At 40.0% G+C, this 6,000-nt stretch overlaps 1 protein-coding gene across 2 annotated transcripts in view; it reads left to right on the top strand.

The window, feature by feature from the left end:
- The window catches only part of WDR37 (WD repeat domain 37), a 51,752-nt gene continuing 45,752 nt past the window's right edge, over window positions 1-6,000 (top strand). For both annotated transcript variants that reach the window (XM_081163750.1, XM_081163748.1), the window contains exon 1: window positions 1-19. The gene's annotated coding sequence lies outside the window, so the exon portion shown is untranslated. The remainder of the gene's footprint in view (window positions 20-6,000) is intronic.

Genomic DNA, 6,000 nt, shown 5'->3' with positions numbered 1-6,000 from the left:
TCCCAGCTGGATTTCAGAGGTGAGCCGAGCTCGGGGGGGCCTTTAGCCCGCGCCTCTCTCCCTTCCCCTCCCCCCCCGCCATCTTCCTATCCCTGAGGGGGAAACGTCCCTCGGCCCCCCGGGGGAGGGGAAGCCAAGGAATCCATCTGCTTCTCCTCCACAGGAACTGGAGCGTGTCTGTGTGCTTTTGGGGAGGGGGACAAGATCTGTATTAAGGTTGGGGTGAAGTGGCAATAGGTGCACTATGCCTCGTGTGTGTGTGTGTGTGTGTGTGAAGGTTACGAGAACTGCTGAGGGATATCCCGCAACGTGGGGGGTGGGGTGGGGAGTTGATGGACCCCATGTAAACAGCATGCTTCTTTGTGTTTCCCTTACACGTCTGTGCTCATTTTCAACCTTTTTTTGTGTTTTTCAGTTGTGTGTGCGTGCCTGGGCAGAAATTAAGTTTGATAAAATAGACAGGTTTACAGGAATGGGTTATGTGGGTATTTGAAGAAAGAGGCGCTGGGGGGGGGAGTAATGCAGCCGCATTTTGCTTTATTTTAATTAAAAACAACAACAACAACAACAGCTGTGCTGTTTAATCATTACCGTAACTGGAAATGTGTTATGCTGTAAACAGTTCACAGCATCAAACAATACAGGAATCCAGTCAAGCTAACATTATCAGGTTAAAAAGTTCGGAGCAGCCAGAATCAAGGACATCTGGGGCTGGTACTAATGGTCAGGGAAAGCCCAGGATAAATAAATGAGGATTTACAGTACTCATTCAAAAGGGAGAACATTTCGCACACAAACAAGCACACAGAGAAGGTCACATTAACTGTCTTAAGTTAAGTGGTGGTTGTTCTGAATAGCCTGAAAGTGAATCCTGCTGTTTGAATGCTGAGGTGTTCACCAGTACCCTTGCTCCAAGGTGTATGTTTCTTGAACAAATGAGGTAATCAGGGCAATTAGTGTGTGGAAGGCTGCCAATTAGATTCAGAGAGCCTGTAGTGTTTCAGTGAACTTCACATCCCCAAACACATTCCCTGTAATAAAATAACAGCTCTTTTTCTGTAGTTTTGGAAATAGCTTAGGCTGCATTCTACAGGGCTTGCGGTGTTTGAGTTTCACACCAAGTGAATTGAAACAGTGTTGCATCTGTTGTAACTCTGTATTATTAATGAAAATAAGCATTCACATAGCACATATATGTATTTCCAACAGTAGTAATCACTTACATATCATTTTTAAGTATTCAGACCACTTCAAATAAATTCTCAGTAATCTTTATGTTGTCCAATTAAGGTAAATTAATATTATTCACTTATTATGCAGTGGTTATGGTTAGACCTTTTCTGTAACAGTGATGTGGTTAATGATTTCATGGCAGAAAAGCCTTCACTTGCATTTGTTTTCCTTGAACAAGTGATTAATGCTGTTTGCCTGAACCAAAACAAAAGAGAGCCTCTCTGATAAACCTGCAGGCTATATATAAATGTTGTTGGGATGCATCTCCTTTAGGTTTAGAAATGAGATTATCTTAAGGAGAAAAATAGCTGTCCCCAAGAGACATAAAGTTTCTTGGTGTCTCTTGCTGAAATATATAGACTGGAGATAAGTGTTGTCTGTGATAACTAAGCTAAAGAAAACATTTAATATAACACAAAACCTATGGAATGTCACATCCTTTGGAATTTATTTTCTTAAGGTTTCATGAAGGCCACAACCTCTCCATGGCTGAAAAGAATTGATAAATTGATGCAGGATCAATAGGTTAGTTGCTGCTACTCATTGTGTTGAAAGACAGATATTAGGCCCAAGAAGAAGTAACATTTAGTGTATAAAAACATCATACCCATGTGGGTGTTGCCCATGATGTTTAATGTTTACATTATGTGTAACATAATGTTTAAACTTGATCACTTGTTCCTGTACATAGAATATTAGCATGCCTTTCATCTGCATCACAGATTCTTAAGGTACTAATGCTACTTGCAGAAATAAGCAACCCACTTTAAAAGTGATGCAGGCAGTAGGTTGTCAGTTTGTGAGGACTAATGAGACATAGGTATTGCCATTCTGCTGTTCATATAAATCACCCTGTAGCCTCTGGCTACCCATTTTAAAATAATGCTGATCTTGATGGACTGTTGATAGAATCTCACACTGAAATTCTGTTTCTAATGAAGTAGCAAGAAATTTTGAATGCCCAGGTTACTGTGCTGCTGGAATGTTTCCAGGTTATGTTTCTGTGTATAGTGGTGATTGTTTATTCGGGCATTTATATCCTCCTCTTCTGTGATAAAATCAAATGTGACATGGCTTCCAAATAAAAATATATATCACAACAAAATTAAAAATACTGTAGCATAAAAAAAATCACATATTGACATAGAAATTTGGGAGAGGCATTCCAACTCAATAGGTGAAGCACATTCATTGTCTGCAAAAGGTTCCCATCATGTCCAAGTAGGACTTTGAAGATTCCTTTCTGAATCACTGGAGACTTCCTGCAGGTCCGTTTTGGCAATACTGAGAGGGATGATTGGTTGGTTGGTCTTACTTGTTACCAGGCAGCTTCCCATGTTGCTATTAATTCTCAAGCTTTGATTATGGAAGAAATAACTATTTCCAATATCCCTTGACATATAATCCTCCCACATTTGCATTAAAGTGGTAAAATAATAATTTTCAAAACCCTTTTGTCACTGGTTAGTTGAATTCTAATTTTCTTTACCTTATGCTATTTGTCAGCAAGGAGAAAAAGGGGAAGGTGGAAAGTATTTAAAAGAATAGAACAGGCAGAATTTATTTCAAAAAGTAGTGCTGCAGAGGATATCTTGGGCAGTGCATGTATGACATGAACAATCTCATTCCTGACTGGATGGCTGAGATAAGATTGTATTACTGAGTATGTGATTAAAAAGCTCAGATAGTTTCAGCATTACTAGGTTAGAATGGCACGTTGTGGCACATCCCCTAGGTTGCAAAAATGACAGTGGGATTGCTAGATTTGACAATTTTGTTCAGTTTCATTATTTTATTTTATAAAATTTATACATGGCTTGATTGGAAAAATACCTCAAAGTAGGCTTTGAATTTTTCTTATATTCTGAACTATGTGGAATCTTCACAAGCATTCTTGCTCATTTTTTAATTAGCAACATGTACTTTATGTTATTGTATAATCTTCAGAGGATGAATTTTAGTACTCAGCATATATGCTATATAATTGTGACCATGGTTAATTTCATTTTGGATTAATTGTTGGTACTGTTTAATAGCCACCAAACTCCCATAATGATGAATTTAAAAATGCAGTTATTAGCCAGTGATGGAGGTGCTTTCCTCCTATTTAGCTGTTAATCAGGAAAACGACTGAGTGTTTTCCAAGTGCCTGTAGACTTCAAGTTCAAATCAAATTGTCATATTTTCCTACTAATATTTACATTTTATGAACATTATTATTTTACAAAATATTAAAATAAGCAGAAACTTTTGGAGTACACTGTGAATATACAAGAATAAAGCTTTATTAATTTTGAGGAAAGCAAGAACACATCTCTGCTGTTATAAAAATCATTGGATTCCAGCAACATGTGAAGAAATTTTGTATTTGGTCAGGGCTTTTTAACAACACTGTGCAAGCTCGGAATTAAGAGAGACGTGTAACAGAATGAGATAATATTGTTAATGGAATAATGAAATGTGCAGATAAATATCTGGGTTTATGCAAAGTAAATGGAGATTAGATATGGCTTTAAAGCACACACTTCAGCCAGGTGTGTTTATGATAAGGAAAGTGAACAATGATGTGACCTAAGGAAATTGCTGGTTTTGCTCATGAAAATTAGCAGAGGTTTGGAAGCTATGAAAGAACTCAGCGATTAGGTTAGTTCAACAGCAAGTGAAAATCCACTGCAGGAAATTACTGGTTGAAAAGAATCATGTAATTTGGTTGGACATTTTAGCTGTTAGGCCAGAGGACTGTTTCATATATGCCTGTTGTCATTAGCCCATCTAACAGGCCTATCCACCCAATCATCTGCTTCCCATGCTGTGCCATAGAACTCCTGAATTAAAAAGCCGACTGCATTGTGGATAGGGTGTGAGAAGAACTCTGTTGTCAGGTCATCACAGTCAAATTCTTTGGGCCACCATTTGCTAGTGGCTGGGTATAGGTAGATGCATAATGCCAAATTTAGACGAGGCTCATTTTTTTCTGTAGCCGCTGTTTGAGAACTTCAGTGCTCGAGTCAGGTGATATGCATGTACCAACCTTTCCACATGGCATCCTGTTTCAATCTGTTTCCTTCCTGCCTCAGTGTCTCAGCAGTTTTTTACCAGAACATATTAGAACTGGGTTTCCTGTTGCTTGTTTTCTTCCCTTCCTGTATCTGCTGGCATTCCTCAGTTAACTGACTGACCCACTGGGTCCATTCCTGGCTTAATATTCTTTGTTATGATCCTGTCCCAACCTTCTATTTTAATACTGCCCTTCCACTCCTGTTCCTAATGCAAACTGGTTTGGCAAATCTTATATAAAGACTGAAGAATTGTCCTCTGGGACACTGACACCAGGAAAAGTGAAGAGATCTTCTGGGTAAACAGAACTGTCTGCTTCCCTGAATCATGGCTGCTGATTTTGGTGGTCAGAATTGTCATAATATTGTAGATTTGTTTACTTGTCTTTCTGATGACTATCTGAAATTTATAAAGGATTCCAGGGAATTTTCATGAATGTGCTCTGCATTCACATGGAGTGCTGCTCAGGCCTCCACCCCTAGTTAAAGTACTGGTCTAGAACAATGCCATTCACCATGGTGCCCTCCAGATGTTTTGGGTTGCAACTCTCATCATCCTCAGCCAATATGGCCAATGGTCAGGAATAATGGGAGTTTTAAGGTAAAGGGACCCCTGACCATTAGGTCCAGTCGCGGCAGACTCTGGGGTTGCGGCGCTCATCTCACTTTATTGGCCGAGGGAGCCGGCGTACAGCTTCCGGGTCATGTGGCCAGCATGACTAAGCCGCTTCTGGCGAACCAGAGCAGCGCACGGAAACGCTGTTTACCTTCCTGCCGGAGCGGTACCTATTTATCTACTTGCACTTTGACGTGCTTTTGAACTGCTAGGTTGGCAGGAGCAGGGACCGAGCAACGGGAGCTCACCCTGTCGCGGGGATTCAAACCGCCGACCTTCTGATCGGCAAGTCCTAGGCTCTGTGGTTTAACCCACAGTGCCACCCGCGTCCCTTCAATGGGAGTTTTAGTTCAAAACATTTTTGGGGACTGACATCTCCATCACATGGCTAGTACGCAGCAGTATTTTCTGTTGTGCGTCCAAGCACCAAAAGAAGCAGCTGCGCGCCAGCCAGCCAGTTTGTGGAAATGTCTTGTTGCTGTTTTATTCTGGATTGTTTCATTTGATTCTTTAGAGGGGTATAGAAATGAATAATAATAATAAACCCCACCACATAAGAAAGTGACTAGACAGAGCTGGCACCCATAACCTAGGTTTAAGGTGCCATGTGGTGATTAGCTTATATAACACTGGTTATCTAACACTGGTTGTGAGCAAGCCATCATTTAGGAAAGGTTGACTACCATTACTATTTTTGTGTATGTGGGAAATGCAACGAATCTTTGAAGAATTCTTAGTTGCCTTGGAATACAGCTTGAAAATCCCTGCTCTGCTAAACAAGGCTTAATTTTATTCTACAATCTTAACTAATTGCTTATGCTGCAATAAATGTTGTAGTCTTTAAGGCGCAACAAAACTCTTTATTGTTGTTCCTTTTGCAACAGATTAACATGCCTAGCCCTCTGAAAATCTTAACTGTTGACTTCTGTGTGTGTGTGTTTGTTAAAAAGAAGTTTAAGGGAAACACTTCTTTCAAGTTCTCCATTCCCAGGAAAGTATTCATTTATTAATGATAATGCCTGTTTAAAATTTGAATGCCAAATCAAGCTGTATGTTGGAGAATAGAGCAGAAAGGGGTGGGGAGCTTGCTTTTGC

Source organism: Podarcis bocagei (genome assembly GCF_964188305.1).
Source record: "Podarcis bocagei genome assembly, chromosome: 12".
Lineage (NCBI taxonomy): Eukaryota > Metazoa > Chordata > Lepidosauria > Squamata > Lacertidae > Podarcis > Podarcis bocagei.
The sequence above is the reverse complement of the archived record's forward strand: the minus strand, read 5'-3'. Positions and strand labels throughout refer to the sequence as shown.